Source organism: Crocuta crocuta, unplaced genomic scaffold (genome assembly GCF_008692635.1).
Source record: "Crocuta crocuta isolate KB4526 unplaced genomic scaffold, BGI_CrCroc_1.0 scaffold61, whole genome shotgun sequence".
NCBI lineage: Eukaryota > Metazoa > Chordata > Mammalia > Carnivora > Hyaenidae > Crocuta > Crocuta crocuta.
Genome location: NW_027528369.1, coordinates 8,098,300 through 8,121,092, shown reverse-complemented (window position 1 = coordinate 8,121,092; position 22,793 = coordinate 8,098,300). Strand labels below are relative to the sequence as shown.

At 50.5% G+C, this 22,793-nt stretch overlaps 1 protein-coding gene across 1 annotated transcript in view; it reads right to left on the bottom strand.

Annotated features, from left to right (window-relative positions):
* KIAA0513 (KIAA0513 ortholog) overlaps positions 1-22,466 on the bottom strand; it is a 58,395-nt gene extending 35,929 nt beyond the window's left edge. The window contains exon 1 of the mRNA XM_077754084.1: positions 22,406-22,466. The gene's annotated coding sequence lies outside the window, so the exon portion shown is untranslated. The remainder of the gene's footprint in view (positions 1-22,405) is intronic.
* Between the last annotated feature and the right edge of the window lie 327 nt (positions 22,467-22,793).

Genomic DNA, 22,793 nt, shown 5'->3' with positions numbered 1-22,793 from the left:
GACACGGTTATTGGCATCAACAGGCCGCTCATTCAGAAAGTCCTAACAAAACAAGGGTTACTCTTGCAATAAAGGCTGTGCTGCGTTGGGGTGAGCAGGGGAGAGGAAAGGAGAGGCAGATTTGCTTTACGGGGTTAGCTTCGCGATCGGGACTGAGGCAGACGGTGTGGCGCGAGGCGTACTCGCTGGTGACGACCCGGACGCAGACGCCAGATACCCTGGAGTACACTCTTTCCTCGTGGAGAAGTGGCTCCCCTGTGTGCTTTTCCCAGCAGCCCCGGCGCGCAGGAATAAAGCTCATTTGCTTACGGTCACACCAAGCCATTCAGTTCAACCCAGCAGGCAGGGCAGGGGCCGCGGGACCCCCTGCCCACTCCGTGCGGGCAGACATCTCCAGGCAGGGAGGAGGAAGTCTCAAAGGAGGGGGCTCCGTGCGTCCCTCGGGGACCCTGCGTATCAGCCGTTTCTGTTCACATCTACCTCCTCCGTCGACCTTTGGTTTCCACTTTCTCGGCACAAACCACAATTCTCCCGCACCAGATACGTCCCAGTTTCCTCATTCCTTCGTTTAATCCACATCCCGTTGTTGACTGCCTCTAGAACGCACGTCTTCTGGCTTCCTCGCGGCTGGAGACGAAGTGAGCACGCTCGGCCCCGTCTCGCCCACTGATGTGGCGCTAAAAGCTGGACAGAAGGAACGGAGCGGCCATCTGAGGTCTCTGAAACGTGGACAGCAGCAGGCAGATGAAGGGCGCGCCAGCAAATTAGCGGGGAGTCTGCCGTCTCCCCAATCCGGGACCGCTGCCTGGACGCACTAGAACCCCACGCCCAGCAGCGGGCGTCCGCGTTGACGGCAGGGCCCCAGCGGAAGCCATCTAGTCCTGCTTGAGGAGCAGGGAAGAGGCCCCGATGCTCAGACACAGTGAGCCACATGCCAGGGGTTCCCTCGTAGCGTGCCTCTGTCTTCTTGGCTCTTGGCGTCTGGCCCCCCCGCGACTCCGCAGGAACAGGGACGACGGCAGCTGCGGGGTCCACAGGTGCCCAATGCGGGAGGCCGGAGCCTTCCTGTCCGTGGGAGGTGCCGCGCTCTCAAGTGGGGAAAACCCACTCGATTCTTCTTTCTCGATCCTCCTCTTGCTTAGTCACAGACGTGAGCTAAGTGGCGGGGGGGTGGGTGCAGCAGAGCAGGGAGGTAACACCCCCGCTTTCCGGCTCGAGGACCGAGGGGAGGAGGCCCCTGGGAAGTGCTGGGAACATTGTGAAGAGGGAGGAGTTCGAGAGAACCTCCCCGTAAAGCTGCAGACGCGCTCCCGGGCCCCCCCCAGGGCCACGCACATACAGACAGGCTCCGCAGCAGCACATCGTAGCCTCTGGGTGCTGGGATTCCAGACATATCACTGCCAGAGACTGCTGGCTGTGGGGTGGCCTGTGGGGGACAGATCTGAAGGGCACCGTAACGGCTTTGAAAACACAACTGATACCGAAGCCCACGAAGGGACGCAGAATCCGAGCACCTGCCGAAACAGAGGGCAGCGTTCTCCGTGGGATCTAAACAAGGGCCAGAGGCTCCTAATGGAATATCTAAACAGTCAGGATGAGCCCAAAACTCCTCAACATACCAAGAACGAGGAAAATCCTCAACTCACGTGGGAAAAGATAATCAATAGATGCCAAGGTGACACAGTGATTGGAATTAGATAAGACTCAAAGCAGTGATTAAAAAAAAAAAAAAAACACTCCAAAAGTAAGGAGTTTTTGGAAGGAAGGGAATGATAAAAAGTCTCAACAAAGAAACAGGAGATATAAAGAATCAAATGGAAATTTCAGAACTAAGAATTACAGTAACTGAAAAATTTAAAACCACCAGATAGGCTCAAGACACAATTAATATGACAAAGGTGAAAATCAGCAAACATGAGAACAGATCGGTGAAAACGACTTAATGTGGCAACAATGACAAAAATGATATTTTAAAAAAATGAACAAAGCCCTGGGGACTTGTGGGACAATACTAAAAGACCTAACGCTTGTGTCATCAGAGTCCCAGCAAGAGAGGAGAAAGAAGCCAGCACAAAAAAATTATTTGAGGGAATAATCACTGAAACTCCCCAAATCTGGGAAAGGACATAAGCCTTCGGACCTGAGCAGCACTGTTAGCACAAAAAAAGCAGCAATGTTAACACAGAAGAAATCCACATCGTAACATAGTTGCTGAAGACGAAAGACAAAGAACACATCTTTTATTAAATAATTTTTTAAATTTTTTTTATTTCTGAGAGAAAGAGAGACAGCATGAGCAGGGGAGGGTCAGAGAGAGAGGGAGACGCAGAATCTGAAGCAGCTCCAGGCTCTGAGCTGTCAGCACAGACAAAGAACACATCTTGAAAGCAACCACAGGAAAGCAACATAATACTCATGGGGGCACAAGGATTCGGTGACTGTAGATTTCTCAACAGAAACGGGAGCAGCCAGGAGGAAGGAAGCATCAGTTTTCAAGTGCTGGATGAAAAGAGCTGCCAGTCTGGAATTCTACAGTCAGCAAAAAAAAATGCTTCTGGAATAAAGGCGAAGTGAAAACATTCTGAAGAGAGTTTGCTGCTAGCAGACCTGCTCTTCAGGAAGTTATAAAGAAACTTCTTTAGACAGAAGGGACCTGATATCAGAAGGGAACGTCAGGAGCGGAGCAAGTGCAAAAGAAAAAGAGGAAATCTGGGCAAATATGGGAGATTATTCTCCTCTTGACTTTTTTTAAGATATGTGGGACAGTTGAAAGCAAAAATCATGAGATTGGCTGGTGAGGTTTCCAATGTAAATGGATGTAATATGTAGGAAAACCACAACACGAAGGGGAAAGAAAGAATAAAGGCACCTACAACATGGTAAGCTTTCTACTTTCCCCCCGAAGTGGTTGAATATTGATTCTAAATAGACTGAAAAGTTAGGTGTGCATGTTGTAATCCCTGGAGAAAACAATGAAAAACTCAAAGCAAGTGAGCAAACAGCTATAGCTGACCCTTGAACAGTACAGTGTGAATAGCATGGGTTCACTCATACACAGATTTTTTTTTCAAGAAGTACAGAACAATATTGTAATGTCTTTTCTTTTCCCTGTGATTCTCTTAATAACATTTTCTTTTCTGTAGCTTACAACACCTTAAGAATAGAATATATAATAGATATATAAAACATGTATTAATCTATTGTTTATATTGTGAGTGAGGCTTCGGGTAAACACTAGGCTATTAGTAGTTCAGTTTGGGGGGAGTTAAAAGTTATATATGAGTTGTTTTTTTTTAATATTTTTATTTATTTCTAGGAGGGAGAGAGAGAGACAGCGCGAACAGGGGAGGGTCAGAGAGAGAGGGAGACACAGACTCTGAAACAGGCTCCAGGCTCTGAGCTGGCAGTCAGCACAGAGCCCGACGCGGGGCTCGAACCCACGAACCGCGAGATCATGACCTAAGCGAAAGTCGGACGCTTAACCGACTAAGCCACCCAGGCGGCCCTATATATGAGTTTTTGACTGTGCAGGGGGTTGGTGCCCCTAATCCCCATATTGTTGAGGAGTCAACTGTATAAAGTAAAACAAAACAAAACAAAAAAACTCAATAGATAAATTAAAATGGAATGTTAAAACATTCAAATAATCCGGTAGGATACAGGAAAAGGAACCCAGAGGAGAGAAAACTACATGGAACAAAGAGAAGACAAACAACAGAAGGATAGACCTAAATCCAAACTTCCCAATAATTATATCAGGTATAAATTGTGCATACACACCGATTAAATGACAGAGGTGATCAGGATGGATAAAAAAGACATGACCTAGCTGCATGTTACCTACAAGAAATTCACTTCAAATATAATCATGTTAGAGTAACAGTAGAAGGACAGAAAAGAAATACACAAACGCTAATCAGAAGAAAGCTAGAAAAGCTGAATTAGTCACAAAGTCTAGGCTGGGGCTAGGAGAATTGCCAGGGGTAAAAGGCAACATTACATAATGATACAAGTGTCAGCGCACCAAGAAGATATAGCAAAGCTAAATCCGCGTGAACTTAACAAAAGAGTGTCAAAACACGTAAAACAAAAAAGGAAAAAACTGCAAGGACCCAAAAAGGACCCACAATTGTAGCTGGAGACTTTCGGACTCCTTTCGGACCCGTCTATGGAGGTAGTAGACAGAAACTCAGCGGGGATACAGAGGAGGGGATCAATATCAGCCAACTGGATTCACTGACATTTACAGAGCATTCCACCAAACAGCAGCAGAACATTCTTTCCAAGTGCACACAGGATACTCCCCAAGATAGTCCACATCATGGCTTATAAAACAAACCGTAGCAGACCTAAAACAACCGAAATCACACGCTCTCTGACCGTAACAGAATTGGACTGGAAGTTAACAGAAGCATAGCAGGAAAATCTCCAAACGTGCGGAAATTAAACAGCACACTTCTACGCAATCCACTGGTCAAAGAAAGTCTCCGAGAATGCAAGGAAATGTACCAAACTAAATGAAAGTGGGAATACAACTAACTAGAGCCTATGAAACGTAGCTAAGCTAGTGCCGAAAGAGATGTTTACAAGTGAAAGTCTTACGCTGGATGAGAACAGAGGCCTCAAATCAATAATTCATGCTTGTTTCTTAAAAACTAGAAAAAGGAGATCAAAATCACCCAAACTGGGTAGAAGAAAGGAAATAAAGAGCAGAAGTCAATGAGGTTAAAAAAGAGAAACCAGAAACCAGTACAACCAAAAAAGTCTTTTGAAGATCATTCCACTTGGTAACCCTCTAGCAAGACAGATCAAGGAAGAAGGAGAGAAGACACAAATGACCAAAATCAAGAATGAACAAGAGGGACATCACTGGGGGTCCCGAAGACTTTACAAGGACAGGAGCACACATAAAGCCAAGACGCTAGATGGGATGGTTAATTCCAATTCCTTAAAAATCACAAACTACCTAAACTCACCCAAAATGAAACAGACAACCTAAGTAGTCCCATAACTAGAAAAGAAACTGATAGTTAGGACCTTCCAAAGAAGGAAATCTCCAGGTCCAGATGGTTTCACTGGCAAACTCTGCCAAGCATTTATTACTTCTTTTTTATTCTTTTAAAAGAGGAGTTTATTGATTTATTTTTAACTTTTTTAAATAGTTTATTGTCAAGTTGGTTTCCATATAACACCCAGTGCTCATCCCAAGTGCCCCCCCCATGCCCATTACCCCCCTTCCCCTCTCCCCCTCCCCCCACCAGTCCTCAGTTTGTTTTCAGCATTCAAGAGTCTCTCATGGTTTGCCTCCCTCCCTCTCCCCCACTATTTTTCCCCTTCTTCTCCCCCATGATCCTCCATTAAGTTCCCCCTAATCCACCTATNAGGGTTTTGATGGTTTCCTGCCTCACATTCAGGTCCTTTACCCATTTTGAGTTTATTTTTGTGTATGGTGTGAGAAAATGATCTAGTTTCAATCTTCTGCATGTTGCTGTCCAGCTCTCCCAGCACCATCTGCTAAAGAGGCTGTCTTCTTCCCATTGGATACTCTTTTGTCAAAGATTAGTTGGCCATACATCTGTGGGTCCAGTTCTGGGTTCTCTATTCTATTCCATTGGTCTATGTGTCTGGTTTTGTGCCAATACCATACTGTCTCGAGGATGACAGCTTTGCAGTAGAGGCTAAAGTCTGGGATGGTGATGCCTCCCGTTTTGGTTTTCTTCTTCAATATGACTTTGGCTATGCGGGGTCTTTTGTGGTCTGCCAAGCATTGAAAGAAACAACACCAGGGGCGCCTGGGCAGGTCAGCCCGTTAAGTGTCTAATTTCAGGTCAGGTCATGATCTTGTGGCTCATGAGTTCGAGCCTCGCCTCGGGCTCTGTGCTGACAGCTCGGAGTTATCCTAAAGCTTATTCTAAAATTTATACGGATAAAGAAACAACAGCAATTCTATACAATCTCTTCTTGAAACGCACCAGGAGCTAACGTGTTCCAATTCATTTTAGGCAAGTATTCCTCCACCGAATCAAAGACCATGCAGTACAAGAAAGCAAGCCAGTATCCTGCATGAACACAGATGCAAACATCTTGAACATTAGCATACCTACCAGAGCAACACATAAAAAGAACAATATATTATGACCAAGTAGAGTTTATCCTGGGAGTACAACGTGAAAACCAAACAATGGGATCTGCTTCATGGACAGAAAACCTTGGATCAGGCAATGCGACAACAAAACACAGATGTGACAAGGTTCCATCCCCATTCGTGATCCAAGTTCTCAACAGATGGGAATAGCAGGGAATTTTGTCCCCTTGACAAAGAGCATCTCTCTGTAAAGCTCTGTGTCTGCCATATGCATCGGTGAAAGGCTGCACGTTTTCCCTAGAACAAGGCAAAGCTATCTGCTCTCATCACCCCCACAAACATGGTAGAACACAGAAGCGTTATCTAGTGCAATGCAGCCAGGGAAAGGTATCAAAAGGCATTGGGAAAGAATATTGGGAGGAAGAAAATAATCCTGTTTATACACAGATGACATACTTTTGAAGTAGAAAGTCCCAATGAATTTTTGTTTTTCAAAAAAGCATTTATGTATGTATGTCTGTAAGTAAGCAGGTAAGTAAGTAATCTCTACACCCAACGTGGGGCTCAAACTCACAACCCCAAGATCAAGAGTTGCATGCTTCTCTGACTGAGCCAGCCAGGAGCACCCCCCACTCCGGCCCCCAGGAATCTTTTTTGTAAAAACCCCTAGAATATGTGATTTTTGCAGGTTTGCAAGATAAAAAGTTAATGTAAAATTCAATCATATTTTCACATATTAGTAGTGAACATTTGGACACTGAAGTTAAAAACAGAATAGCATGGGGGCGCCTGGGGGGCTCAGTCGGTTAAGCGTCTGACTTCTGCCCAGGTCATGATCTCACAGTTCGTGGGTTCGAGCCCCATGTCGGGCTCTGTGCTGGCAGCTCAGAGCCTGGAGCCTGTTTCAGACTCTGTATCTCCTTCTCTCTCTCTGACCCTCCCCTGTTCATGCTGTCTCTCTCTCTCTCTCTCAGAAATAAAACATATAAAAAATTAAAAACAGAATAGCAGGTACAATAACTGGAAAAAATGAATACACAGGCACACATCTTACAAAACGTGTACAGTATTTGTATGCTGAAGACACACATTGGTGACAGAAACCAAAGAAGCCTTAAGAAAGGAGGTACATTCTCTGTCTGAGGATTGGAAGACCAAAAACAGTAAAGATACCCAAATTGGTATACAGATTTCACTTAATTCCTATCCCAGAAGGATTTTTTTGTAGATATAAACGAGCTTATTTTAAAATTTATATGGACAGGGGCACTTGGGTGGCTCAGTCAGTTAAGTGTCTGACTTTGGCTTAGGGCACAATCTCATGGCTCGTGAGTTCGAGCCCCACATCGGGCTCTGTGCTGACAGCTCAGAGCCTAGAGCCTTTTTAGGATTCTGTGTCTCCCTCTGTCTCTCTCTGCCCCGCACCTGACTCTGTCTCTCTCTCCTTCAAAAATAAACATGAAAAACATTAAAATGTATATGGATAGATAAAATGTACATGGATAGTACGAGAATAGATAAGACAACTTCATTTTTTTAAAATGTTTTATTTCTAGGAGAGAGAGAGAGAGAGACAGCGTGAGCAGGGGAGGGGCAGAGAGAGAGGGAGTCACAGACTGAAACAGGCTCCAGGCTCTGAGCTGGCAGTCAGCACAGAGCCCGACGCGGGGCTCGAACCCACGAACCGTGAGATCATGACCTAAGCGAAAGTCGGACGCTTAACCGACTAAGCCACCCAGGCGCCCCATAGATAAGACAACTTTAAAAGTGAAGAATAGAGTTGGAGGAATCATCCTTCCTGATTTAAGACTTACTATGGCAGATGTGGTAATCAGGACAGTGTGATGTCAGTGGGTGATATGAACGCACAGATCAATGAAACAGGACAGTGTCTAGACATGGCCCCATACAAGTACAGCTGATTTTTGACAAAGATTCAAAAACAACTCAATGGTGCGATGATCGTCATTTCAACAAGTGGAGTTCAAACAACTGGACCCTCATGGGCAGACAGAGATTGAGAGATAGATACATAGATAGATAAATATGGAGAGATGGAGATGGACAACAGATAGAGATAGATGGCAGAGAGACAGATCAAGATATATGACTAAGAGATGGTAGATAAATAGGTAGGTAGGTAAGGACATAGAGGTAGATATGTAGGTATGTAGGTAGGTAGATGATGGGGGGGGTGGATAGGTAAAAAGAACCTGGACCTAATCCTCACCCCTTATTAAAAAAAATAACTCCAATGGACCAAAGACCAAATGGAAAACATAAAAGTTTTAGGATAAAACAGGCCAAGAATTCTTAGACCTAACATTGATGGCACCACCCAGAAAAGGGAAAGTTGGCATACTTGACTTTGTAACAATTGAAAGATTCTGCTGTGTGAAAACTGCTGTGAGAAGAATGAAAAGGCGAGTTACAGACCACGAGAAAATACCTGCGGGTCACACAGCCAACGGCGGACTCGCGTCCAGGATGTGGACAGAACCTTCCACGCATTCCTGAAAGAAGCGGCCGACTCAGTGACAAGGCGCAGGAGGCTGGTGGCGGCACAAAGGCCACACGGATGGTGAGTTGGCACGTGAAAAGGGGCCGCAGTTGTCGGCCGATGGGGAAAGGCGGGTTGAAACCACAGCAAGCTACGATTACACATCTGTTAAAGCGGCTAAAATAAAAAACCCTGAGAGCCCCGAGTGCTGACGACAGTGCTGGCCAACAGAACCCTTCATGTGTTGGTGGTCAGGATGCCAAATTGTTCGGTGGGGGTTGTGTTTTGTTCTTAACAAACTTAGAATGTTGACGAGTTCAAGGTTTACGGAAAGGCTACGAAGGTAGAGCAGAATTCCCACAGAGCCCGCCTCAAGTCCCCCCTACTGTGAGCACCTTACATCAGTAAGGTGTATTTATCCGTATCCCTGAACCGATTCCGATCCATTCTCATTAACTAACGCCCGTACTTTACTCCTCGTTCCTCAGCTCTTCCCTACTGCCCTTCTTCTGTTCCAGGCTCCCGTGATTCCTCCTGAGATTCCTCTCAGCTCTGACAGGTTCTCACGCCTCCCTTGGCTTTGAAGACCTTGACGATTCTGAGGAGTGTGTGTTGGGTATTTTGTAGAATGTTCCTCAAGAGGGACGTGTCTGACATTTTTCTCATGGTGAGACTGGGGTTCTGGGTGTGGGGAGAGGACAAGAGGTAAAGGGACACTTGTCACGTTATATCAAAGGCATACACCACGGAGAGGACTCCGCACTGCTGACCTTCTCACCTGGCTGAGGTCACGTTCGGCAGGCTTACTACCGCAGGGTACTCCTTGTAGATCTCCCTGTCCACACTCTGCTCTTCGGGGGACGTCGCCAGGGGCAGCCCCTACTTAAGGAGTGGGTGCTTACGCTCCATCGTTCAGGACGGAGTACCTAAACATGTTACTTGGAATTCTGCATAGAAGATTCAGGTCGCTTCTTACAAAATTAAACATGGACTTGCCATGCAACCCATCAAGGCCATTCCTAGGATGTATTCAGCAAAAGCTTGGGTTCGCACAAAAATCTGTAGGCAAATGTTTCCAGCACATAACGCGTTGGGTGAACCTCAGGTGCGTTTCGCGGAGTGAAAGAAGCCATCCTCCGAATCTCACCTATGGGGTGATTCCAGAAGATGTGCCCCAAAACAGAGGCATTGGCGGCTGCCAGGAGTTAGGGATGGAGCGGGTGTGGCCCTTGGGAGAACCCAAGGAGGGGGGGGGGGGGGTGGAGAAACCATTTTTGTTTCCTAATCGAATGCAGTCGTGGTTACACAAGTCTACACATTTTAACACTTACAGAAATGTACTCCAAAAAAAAAGATCAATTTTACCGTATGTTAATTAAAAAGGAAAAATAAAAGAGGTGGAAACAGCCAGCTGAGTTCCCAGAACACAGCAGGAGCCAAGTACATGGTAGGTCTCTTTTCTCATAGAAAGTCGGGCCCCGGACACCCAGCTCTTCAGCTGCTGGGCTGATGCTTGCCCACCATCCACCCGGTGCGTGTCCCGTGGTTTCTCTGTCCACGCTCCTCCCAGGCATCCGTTTAGGGCTACACACGCTTCCTGACATGCAGGTCTGACCCTGGGTCCCTGGAGATTGTGGGGAAACCGAGTCAGCCGCCGCAATCTCTACCAACAGCCAACCTCAGAGGGCAGCACCCATCCACAGATAGGCTGTCTCTGCTCTGCTCTTCATGCGCCAGTAATCTCTCCCCTGGGGACGGAATGATCTCTCTTGTGTACGAGGAAAGCACAAAGCGGTCGAGGCTCCAGTACCGAGAGTGGCTAGAGATGACCAAGGCAGGGGGAGAAGGGCCTCCAGTGGGTAAACTCTCCGATTCTTGCCAGACAGGGCGGAGCATCAGATACTCGGGAAGGAGACAGAGAAGTGGGGGTGTCTACAGTGGCAGAGCCCCTGAGTTTTCTGTGATTTTTTTCATCCTTTGCCTCCACAGAAGCAGAGGTGAGGTGTGTAGAAAGTACTCCATGTTAAGTCAGCTTTGTTTTATTAATTTTTTTAATGTTTTATTTATTTCTGAGAGAGAGAGAGAGACAGCATGAGCAGGGGAGTGTCAGAGAGACAGGGAGACACAGAATCCGAAGCAGCTCCAGGCTCTGAGCTGTCAGCACAGAGCCCAATGTGGGGCTTAAACCCACGAACCGCGAGATCATGACCTGAGCCAAAGTCGGATGCTTAACCGACCGAGCCCCCCAGGTGCCCCAAGTCAGCTTTGTTTTAAAACAAAACAGGGAGAAGAGACACATGTGGCAGCCGTGACCGCATGGTGGGACGGGACACAGGGGAAGGAAGAGTTCATGAGACCCACAGACACAACTCCTGCCTGATTCTCTATATGAAGCACAAACAGCCAAAGACCCAAGCGAAGTTCAGAGCGACTCCCTGTGTCTGAGAAGCTGGGACACAGCAGTAGCAGGCGCAGTGGCCGGGCTCGCTTCCTGGGGCTGCCCAGCACCCGCCGACACCTCCATCCGGAGCGGGTGCCCGTGGGGGGCCTGCCTCGCCTGTCAGGAGCGCAGCCGTGCACCTGCTGTGAGTAGGACGGGCCCTCAGTCATGGGGAGGGGCCCACGGAGCCGGGAGAAGGTGACGAGTGTCCCTGCAGCCCCAACAGGCCGGAGCACGGGCCCACGCGCACAGGGCAGAACCCTGTCTGTTCCGAGGGGACAGTGACTCAGGACTGTAGAGTCCTCGAGGGGGAGCCCAACGTCAGGAGCTCCCCCCGTCACGTTCCTACAACAAGGTCACGCATCCCATGCGAGGACTCTTTCTCTGCTCCGAGAACGTGCTCGCCAGCACCCCCGAACAGCCCGGGCCCGGCTCTGTGGCACCTCTGTCCTCTCCTTGCACACCGTCACTTCTCAGGCGCGTCCAGAAGCGCATCTGGCCATTAGACCGTCTGCCTGAGCAGGGACGGGGACTCCCTTCTTCGTGACCTTGTGGTTGGGGAGGAAGTGGCTCCGGGGCGGCCATCACGCTGAGGTCTCCCTCCAGCACTGCAGTCAGGTCAGGCAGCCAGAGCTCCCCCTTCGGGGCCCCGAGGGAGGGGCCTGGCTCCCGAGTCACGGCCCTGAAGGCTCGCGCATCCCTGGGTGACATGGGAGACGACCAGCTCGCCCTCCTGGGCCCGCAGTCCTGGCGCGCACCGCGGCACTGCGTCGCCTCCTTCCTTCAAACCCACGTTAGGGTCCAGCCCCCCGAACGACGGGACACAGGCCCTGAGCCGCAGGGACCCTGCAGGTGAGCGGGAGGGAAAATGACAAGCCTTCTGTCACCAGGGCCTCCTTCCTTCTGAACCACTGGCTTTTAAGGAAACAGGTGAAAAACTCGAGCTCCTTCCTAGACGCCAAGGTCCCCTCTCGGGCAATTAGACAAGCTCTCGGCAAAACGAACCAGCAGAGAACCGAGCGGGGCAGCGGGGCAGCGGGGCAGGGGGCACCAGGGGTCACAGACTCCGGGCTTGGCCACAGCCTGACCCCAACGTCTGCGGTCGTCAGCCTGTCCCTCCCCCCGAGGGCCTGGCCGGGGGCGTCCGCGGCCGGGAGTGCGGATGAGCGGACGCCCGTGTCCCGGCTCCACCGGCCCCACAGGCTGCTTCGTCTGTTTTTGCTCCTGGAGTGATTTGCCCCATTTCCCAACCGCTGGTCCTTTACTGAGCAAATAAGAATATCTTCCTAACACCCCATTCCAGACTCTCGGCGTCCACCCGGGAGATCAAGTGTGCTTTTTTTGGACTCAGAATCCCCCAAAACAGGACACGGAGGAAAGTGGCATTTCACCGAGTACCTCTGGCCAGACCGTCCCTGCAAGGTTGTTCCAATGATCAGAGGGAGGCAGAGAGACAGAAAGACAGAGAGGGAGGGAGGGACAGGGAGCCAGGCACACGCAGGCACCCCACGCTGGATCCAATGACAGAGCATCACTGACTCTGCAAAGTCTGCGACGCGGAACGAGAAGTCTTTGTTTCAAACATTTTAAAGGTTTTTATACCACCCTTTATAGAAGCTGTATCGAACCAGCTTTGAAAACATTTTTCCCCTTACAAGTTTGCATCTGAATAAAAGGATGGCATTTTCAGGGGTGCCTGGGGGGCTCAGTGGGTTGAGCATCTGACTCTTGATTTCAGCTCAGGTCATGATCCCAGGGTTGTAGGAATGAGCCCCACATTGGGCTCTAGGCTCAGTGTGGAGCCTGCTTGAGATTCTGTCCCCAACCCCCCCCCCACCTCTGCCCCCCTTCCCTGCTCGTGTGCTCTCTAAAAAATTTATTTACTAAAGAAAAAAAAAGGGTGACATTTTCAGACCCCTAAAAACAGTTACCACCCACGGGCCTTCATGGTTCCCAGTGTCATGTGCTCTCTAGAAGGTCAAAGCCACGGCTTCCTACTGTTGCTCTGGCTCATGCCAAGCCGGTTTGGGTGTTCTTGGCCATGATGCTAAATATTACTGTTATGATAACCAGATCTAACTCTCCCATAACACGTAGACTAGGTCTATCGGTCTATTAATGGGGGTCTATTAGTGTCCCCATTTTTTGGTTGAAGAAACTTGAAGGCTCTGGAAGGTTAAACAGCTGTGTAAAGCCATAGAGCCAAGATGAAAGAGTCGAGGGAAACCCAAGCAGAGCCAGACTCCATCCACAGCCTTGCTGGAATGGAAACCAGTACGTGTGCTAATCTGGGGTATAGATAAGGACCCCCAACATCTATGGGACACTGGTGGGGATTAACCCTTTCTCAGCCAGTTCTACGGGCAAAGACGCTATCTGGGAGTCTTCCTATTTGGAAGTGAGGCAGGCGTCGCCCGATTTAGATATTTACTCCACAGCAGGTAAAGAGGTTTCCGGATCCCTATTTCGGTAGACATCAGCAAGCAAGGGAGGGGCAGCTCTGCTCACCCGCAAATGCTACGCATTCAGTGCCACAGGAAGAAAGGGAACGACTGAAAAATCGCGACACTAAATGAGATGCTTGCAAGGCAGTGGGAGCTAAAGAGCTGAGCCCTAAATACTTTCAGACCTTGTTTTGCTCAAATAAGATTCCACGATGTGAGGGTCGGATGAGACTTTAGATTTCCGGAAGATGGGGGGGCGGTTGGCGGACAAAGAAGAAAGGGACAGGGAGGGAAGCTCAGGCGAAAGACACAGACTCACGGAAGTCGTTTTCAGATGGGCAGTGGAGATCCACAGCGGTGAAGTGACAGGTGACATCAAGGCAGCAGTCACGCGGCGCTTCCTACAGAGCTGCGCCTAGAGCCCGCACTTTCTACCTACGATGTCCCCAGATGGGTAAAACAGAGTCGGGGAAAATGGCTGCTCTTGCCCCTGGAATGTACTGTCATCTCTCTGCTCAGTGCCACGTCCTGGAATGTCACCACCCATGGTTGTGGCTTCCCTTCTCTCCTCTGACGGAGGCAGTACCGATGTGGGCAGGTACAAAGGTGTTATTTTGTAGAATTCAGGTCATTCGTTTGACAAACATCTATGAAGCCCCCACCATGCAGTGGGAACTGCGGTCAGTCCTGGGGACTCAAAGATGCACAGGGGACGTGCATTGCTTTCCGCAGTCTAGGGAGGGACAGACGCAGCTAAGTGATTACAGCAACAAAATGAATGCTAGATTTCCAGGACGCAGGCGCTGGTGGGAGCCCCGAGGTCGGAGCCTCTGCTCTGCCTGTGGAGGCTTTAAAGACCGCATTCTTCAGGCTGGATCTAATAGAAGCCTGCTGATCAGACAAGGGAACGGAGAGAACACGGCACCAAGCAGCCTGTGATCCCCGCCCCCTCCCCCCAGCTAACTGAGACAAATTCAGACCTCATGGGAAACTCCAAACATCGCCAAGTCTAGTACAACTTTAGCACGTATTTGCAGGTACACAAATACCACAGCGGGTGGAGGTGGGGGGAATGGCTGACCCCTCACGCAGCTGCAAATCTGCATATAACTTCTGATACCCCCAAAACTTAACTACTCATAACCTACTGTTGACCAGAAGCCTTACCAATGGCGTAGACGGTCCACTAACATGTGTTTCATACATTATGTGGATCATATATACTATTCTTACAATAAAGTTAGCTAGAGAGAAGAAAACAGTATTTAGAAAACCATAAAGGAAAGACAATACAGTGACGTTACTATACTGTTTTTATAAATATATATATATCTATCTACATAGAAGTAACCAGTGCAGTTCAAGCCCATTGAAGCTGCTGTGCAAGAGTCAACTGTATTCACTAAAACCTGAACATTGAAATGTATACAATCACTTTTCTACCCCAATCACAAGGGAGCTGAATTCTCTTATTTGCGGGGAGGGGACTCAACGTATAACGAGAATTAAAATGCATATAATTCTGTGCTCCGATCCGGCTTTGGAGGGTAAACAAGCATTTTCGGAAAGGTGGTTGGCAGGCATTTACTCGGAGGTAAGTGAAAAGAAGTCGGCTGCTGCTGCGGCTTTGCTCAGAATGTCTCTAAATGGCTTTCAGGGGGCGCCTCAGGCGTATTGATCCACAGCTCCTGCAGAACGCCAGCTCCCAGTTTAAAATGGAAGCTGGTTTTCTTTCCTCGCAAATGCTCTCACTGAAGCAATTTTGTTGAGTCCACCCTCTTCGGAGAAGAACCGATAAAGGAGGGCAGGTTTGACCTGAGAGAGAGGAGGAGATGAAAAGACGGGGCCTGCGCAGAATCTGTCGGTTCCAGAGGGTCACAGCCTTCCTGACATTATCAGAGGCGACTCAGAGACACAGCGAATGTTGTGCCATCGACACGCCGATCGACAGCAGTGCCATCAGCATCCGGGCGGTCACTCCTGGGCCGGGGGGGGAGGTGTCCTGTGTGCGTGCTGCCTACTGCCTGGCAGCATCGCTGGCCTCTACCCCGGATACTAGAAGCAACCCCCCAGTTGTGAAGGTCAAAAATATCTCTAGATGTCTCCCCAGTTGAAATCTCTGATCTCTATGAACTCCAAGCAGCAAAAAATGCCAAAGAATCTCAATCCAGTTAACTGCCCCCCCCACCCCGACATAAATCCAATAAAACATGATCATGAGAGACTTTGGACAAGACCAAAGTCTCTGTCTGAACGGTTAACATTCTGGGTCACAGGAATCCTTCGGCATTGAGTTCCTCTGATTAAGACTGGCTCCCAACGCACTGGCTACGTGATCGCCTCCAAAGGGTAAGAGAATGTGGTGTGTCTCGTTCATTCCGTCACGGGTTTGCTCAGTCATTCAACAAATATTACTGTGCGTGTGCGGTGTGCCAGCCATTGTTTCAGACGACCTAACAAACAATAGCCTCGCCCTCGGAGAACAGAGAGATTGAAGAAATCGCTAGGAGCTGTGCATAAAACAGAGCACAGCACCGTCCGATACACATGGCGAGGGAGCCCGTGAAATCGTGCTGACCACGCCCGCTCTCAGGCTTCGTGTGAAAAGAGGACATAAAGTGTCCGCGTAGAATTTTTATGTTGATTAGGTATGGAAGCGATATTTTAGATAAAAATGGGTTAAATAAAAGCCATCATAAAAATTAATTCTGCCCATTTCCTTTACTTGTTTAGTGTGGCCGCCAGACCCGACATAATGCTCGCAGCTCCCCCTGTATCCCCGCTGGGCAGCGCGGGGCCAGAGAAACCAGGTGGAGGCAGGGAGCTCCTTCGGCCCAAGAGGCCGCGGAGGGTCACTCTGCCGGCTGGAGGACCGGCATCCCGGCCCCAGGAAATGGCAAGTGGACAGGCTCTGCGGTGCAATGCACCTGGCCCATTAAAGCAGGGGTGAGGCAGTGTGGTTCTGCGGGGGAGACACGGGCAGGAGGGAAGGAGCGGAGGGTGGCGGGGCCGCAAGCCAGGCACCAGGCACCTTGCAAGCCGAGGGGTTGGGATTTCATCCCAGGAGCAACGGGAGAGCCCCGGAGGGCTCACATCCGGGGAACACGGTCGGATCTATGCTTTGCAGAGGTGCGGCCTTCTGGTGGCTGCGGGCGCACAGGAGTTGCATTCAAGTGAGAACAGAAGTGGGACCACCGGGCGGGAGGCATCGACCTCGTGGGACCCCTCAGCTTGTGGCCACTCTGGGTCAGCTGGCCAGGATTCCTTAGGAGAGGCAGGGAGGTGACATCGAGATGCTACTTCTTTCCCATGGGTTACATCACTCTGGTTAATTCTACCTATGTGAAAAATTCGATTATCTATAATACCTCTTTCCTCCATAGGAGCAGATAGATGAGGTAGTTTTGTATTATCCACATCGAGCATCGAGATTCTCAGAGCGATCCTGCTGCTTAATGGAGCTCGGCTAAGCTGCCCCTCTCAGAGGAGGGGGGACTGGACTAGCTTTTCTCAGCTAACTGGTATCCCACTTCCTCGTACCACCACGCTAATTAAGTTCTTCAAATTGGGTTGTTGTGTGTGTGTGGGGGGGGTTGTTAGGTTCATCGCTGTCTTATCTCATTTAATGCATGTACTTCATGCTTGCTATTTCCCATTAACTCAGTTTGGTTTTCGTCTCTCGGGAGGCTTTCACCCCTTTTAATGGGGGCCCCGTTTTTGTACCTCGGCCTCCTGGGTTCACCCCCACGTCCCCTAACTCAACGGTGCCAGCAAGCAGCAGTCCTCCGGGCTCCTTCGCTCTGGAGCGAAGCAGATTTTCCATCTGCTGTTTGCACGGCCGCTGCCAGATTCTCTTTTCCCTCGCCCGTTGGTCGTGTTTGCCTCTGGTGAGTCATTCGCGGTGAGTCACGCCTGCTGAGGCTCGGGAGGGGCCCGGTCACACCTGGTTTACGGTCGGCCGTCACCGAGGAAGACGGCGTTCTCCTGAGTGGAGCCGGTGATCAGGAGAAGCAAACGACCCCCCGACGGTCTCCCCTCCAGATCTGCCGTCTCCCCCAGCACTGGCTGCCGACGGCTCCCGTGGGGGAGCGATCTCGGTCATTCGTCCTGGACTCCGAGGTGCAAGAGGCTCCGGAAGGAGCCCAGAAAACCCCTGCGGATGCAGCACCTTCGGTCACCGAACAACCCCAACCCCCACACGCACACCACGGGGGAAGTGCCCTCCTCTCCGGGGCTAAGAAGACACTGTCGTACCGGGGACCACTCCGCCGCACGTGACACACGATGACAGCTGTCCCCGACCAGAGGAGGCTGGGGAGACGGACAAACGTAACATTGGGGCCTGGACAGGACGCTGGGACAGAAAGACAAGCTGCCTGCATCTGCACACCGACTAGGCCGTTACGGGCGGCGGGACAGCAGGCCTCAGTTTTCCCATCTGTGAACTGGGGATGGCGTGGGCAGCCACCCCGTAGTGCTCTCCCGCGGGTTCAAGCGACAACCCCAGGGAACGCACGTGGCACGCTGCTGGGCCAGGCACAGCAAACCCGACCCAGGCGAGCTGTCGCAGCAGCGGCTCCCCCTGCCCCCACCTTTCCTCCAGGGGCGCTCAGTGCCTGTGTCTTCACCCCGAGTTCTAGGAACGGGACTCTGAAAACTGGCCCATCAGTACAAGCACCCCCCCCCCGCTTGCCTCCGAACCCCACATTTTACATCACAGATGCCTTCCTTCTGTACACCTTCCCTCCAAATATAAAGCTCTTGGCAGCGGTACTGTCACGGGCTCCTAACACTGGGACCGAATCAGCCCGTCAGGGGCCCACGGAAAGCGTTGTGAAAACACAGGAGGAAGGAAGAATGGAAAGCAGAGAGGAAAGCGTGGCCCTCAGGCTGCGTGTGGGAGGGGTGGCAGTCAGGGACATTACAGAGGACACCCGATCTGGAAGACACAGGAAACTGGTGGTGACGGGCGCCCCTGGGGAGGGCGCAGGAGAGGCAGACGGAGGGACCCCTTTGCACCGGACATCTTTTCTTATCGTCTGAAATGTGCACCATCTGCATGTATTACCTAGTCCAAAAATTAATTAAATCAAATGAGGGCGGGACTATCTCCCTTAATAAGGTGAGACAGAGCCAGAGATAAAAAGGTCTCGAAAGGCAAAGGTGCAAATGATTTCAGATGTTTTGCTGGCAGCCTGCTCGCTCTCACCCACCCCGCTCCCCCCTCTCCCGCCCCAGCTCCCAACACGAAAAACGTTTCTCCGTGAACTTCCTGGGTGCCTCGTGCTCAGAACACGAGCAATACTTTTTCAGGTCCCCATCGAAGACCCTGAGCGCCCGGACTCTGGACACCTCGTGGAAACGCCTTCCTGTATCACTGGAAAAGCCCCACGGGGGGAAATGCAAGTTCTCCTGATGTGACAGCATCCGTCCGCGCCGGCCGCGTGAGGGCCAGTGCTGCTGCGGCTGCACCCAGGCGCCACTGTGGGAGCTCGAGGTGCTCCGCCATCGTGACAAGGACAGGAGAAGGAAATGCTCCCTCCAGGGCTCCCACGGGGCCGTCAGAGAGAGCCCACATCCCACCCTGCACTTGCACCCTAGCAGGCGGGGGCGGGGGTGGGGGGCACGGGCCTTGCAGGAGATTCACCTTGTCCTCGCAACCTTGGGCAAGTCACACCATCGCTTGGAGCCTCTGCCTCCTCACCTGTGACACACGCACGTCACCCCTCACCTTGCAAGTTGCAAGGACCACGATGCTTTATGGAAAAATATCCAAAGCCATGCCATTACCCCTAAAAAGAACCCAGCACCTCTTGCCGGGTTTTGCCTTAAAAACGGCACAGGATCTTGAAGTGAGAAGGTGCTATGCATTGAGCTGTGTCCCCTGAAAAGATATGTTGAAGCCCTAAGCCCCGGAACCCGTGACTGTGACCTTATTTGGAAATAGCATCTTTGCTGCTGTGATGAGTTAAATTAAGATAAAGTCATGATGGAATATGACCAATTTGATGGTGTCCTTGTAAGAGAAGAAACGGAAACATACACGTGTGCGCGCGTGCAGAGAGAACGCCGCAAGTCAAGGCACTCCAATGATCACGGGAACCCACAAGAGGCTGGGAGGGAGGCACATCCCGATCCTCCCTCTGCACCCCCAAGAAGGAAGCAACCTTGTCAGTGCCTTGATTTTGGACTCCTGATCTGTAGAACTGAGGGAGAAGAAATGTATGCTGTCTTCAGCCAGCAAGTTGCTGGTCCTTTGTTACAGCAGCCTCAGGGCACTGGTGCAAGTGACCTGGGGTTCCGAGCAAGCTAATGCTTGGATTTCCTTGCCCAGTGGCTGGCGAGTCAGCCTCTGTCTGTCTGTAGCACGGGAACACTAACTTCGTACCTACCAGGGCAGCGCCCTCCCATCTCTGAAAAGGTTTGTCGTAAAAATCATTCATTCACCGAAAATTCACTGAACACCTAGTATATGCCAGGCGCTATTTGGAGCACTGTTGATACAGGGGTGAATGGGCAGCACACAATAAAAGCGTTCTCAAAGAAGGTCATTTGTGATACTGTTATGAAAAAGAATAAAACCCTGTAAAGTAATAGAGTGGGTGGGCTGGGGACCAGGCAGAAGCTATTTTAATCGTTAGGGAAGTCCTGAGGAAATGACATTAGAGCAGTGACTTGCGTGTAAGGGAGCCAGCCATGGGGAAATGTGGCAGAAGAAACAGCAAGTGTAAAGGCCCTGAGGCACAGTGAACTGGATGTGTTCAAGGCACAGGAAGAAGGTGGGACTTTTGTGAGTGGTAGTGAGGAGGCTGGAGAAACAAGCAAGGTCAGCTAGCACTCACACAACCTCCCCCGCCGCCCAGCAGACCACAGTGAGAAGTGTGAATTCAATCCTCAGAGCACTGGGAAGCTACCGGGGAGGGGTATGATTCAATTCTGGCACAACAAAGTCCTTAAAACTAAAGTCTGTCTAACTTCAGACAAAGAGCTTGTGTGCTACTATAAAATAGGTTTAATACATCAACCACAGCCCGAAACCTTCTGGGATCATGGCTCACCAGATTCTCAGGCTTACCAGCCCTAATTCCTTCACCACTGTAGCCGTTTCCAGTGAATATTCCTGATTTTTTTCCCTGGGCCCTTTAGTAAATGTGATGTCCGGAATAGTAGATCGGATCTATCTCTAGTCTCACTCAGATCTACACGTCTGTGGTTGTGCCCCTTTCATTGTCTTAGCTTCTAACTCTGTTTTGTACCACTGCCTGCCGAAACAATCTCAGATAACCTCCCCCCAAGCCCTCTTCCAGATCCCGATGCCCAGATCTAGAGAGTGGGATTAAACCTTACTGTTTTCNCTGGGTTGGCTCCTGGGGTTTCACAACCACCGTCTTGCTCTTCCGGGCGGAGGGCTAGGAAAACTCTAAGGGCGAGTCTCCCTCGAATCGCCGCCCTCCCTTGCCTCACCAGGCTGAAGACACCTAGGCTATTTGGAAACACAAAGCAATTGAGCAAGAGGCCCCTTGCGATCACACTTCCTATTAGATTTCTCTAAGGCGGATAAACAAATCTGAGTAGACGCGGACTCTCAGCATTGGGCGTGGATGCGGCCAAGGGCACAGCAGGCGAAGGCGACTCCGTACCTGAGACAGGCGGTGGGAGAGGCGGGTCTGTAACCCATCCTTCCCAGGGCCCATTGCACAGGCGCACGACAGGCCACCGCGTCTGGTGTCAGATGGCTCGGTTGAACATTTCACTTTGCCCTCCAGAACCTAAGTGACTTTGGGGGGGTGTCACTGGCCTCAATTTTCTCATCTGTGACATGGGAATGAAACGCCACCTATCACTCCAAGTTTATTGTGAAGATCACCTGAGATTTTGTGCGAGAGCCCTTTGTAAAGTGCGGCCATGTCCAAGTGAGCGGTTATTATTGGCAAAAGGGTTTTACTCCTTCCTTTGCATATTCTTCCTGCTGCTGGTTGAATTTACATGACTTTTTTTTTTTTAATCTCCCCAGGCTGCTTTTGATGTTTCTTTTAACCTGATTATTTTCTTTTTTGAGGAAGGAAGCAAAGAGAGAGAGAGAGAGGCACATGTAGAATGACTCATTCCATCCTAAACCTCTCCTTGGGTTTGTCCTAAAAGGTGTCCTCTCTTGGGGTCCCCATAAAGCAATGTGCCTCTGAAGAACCAAAGTTAATTACCATGTAAAGAGAATCACTCTTCTCCACTTTCTGGAACTTGCTACTTTCTGGAATCCTGTAGCAAATTATTTAAGGTTTGTGATTTATTCATGTTACTGAGTGGTAGCTTTTCACTGCCCTTAGTAGTGACCTTTTCAACTAATACAAACTATCTTCACATTAGCTGACGTATGCCATACAAAAGACAAACACTGCAAAAAAACAAAGACAAAACAAATCAAAAACAAAAACCCCGCATGGGAACGCATCCCAGAACCATACGAGAAGCTAGAGATAATCTGCTAATCACTAAAGTCTCCTGTGTGAGTCCTCAACCGTCGTCAGCTCTTATGGAAAAAGAAATACCATGAGTCAACTTTTTCACTGTGAATTGATCTCAAAAGCCTTTCGCCCCATGTTCAAGTGCGTAAGCAGTCCTATTTCTGAACCAAATGGAAATAAAAACAAGTGACAGTAAGGGAGAGACTCTGAACAAAGGGAAAACATAAACTTCGAATCCAAAAGGTGTAGAAGACCAGGAGCGCTCATGCGTAACCGATCAACATCTTTTTTCCTTTGCTTAATTCGTTGGTCTGTATCTCGGCTCCCCCGGCTTAGGTTTCCGGAGGGGGTGCCTCTCACCAAATGGGTCTGACACGTTAGCACTAGGTGACAGTGGCCTGGGAGGCTGCCTGGTCCCTGACAGCTGTCCGCGGGCCTCTCTACTCCTGACTCTGCCACCTCAGGACGCCTCACCTGTGCCAGCGCAGAGTCCGCAGGTCGGCACCCGTGCCCCACAACGACCCACAGGGTTACAGGAACTGCCGGCCGCTGCCCCCTGCGAAGTCCTTCTCCCTAATCCAATCCAGGAGCCACGTCGCGAAGCACGAACCCCGGGACAGGCGGGAAAACGCAGCGGCCCCGGAAGACCACACGCCGTCCTTTCCAGTCCCCTGGCACCGGGGCAGGCCACCCCGAACCGGTCCAGCTGCTGGACCGGAGCTCCAGACACTGCGCCTGTGCCGTGCGCCCTCTGCAAGCCCCTCTGCTTCCCGCCCCGTCCGGGGAGGGGGGAGCCCTGCGAAGGCACGCGCGGAGTTGCGGGGCGGCACCCGGCGCGGAGCCCCAGACCCTGCCCCCCCCC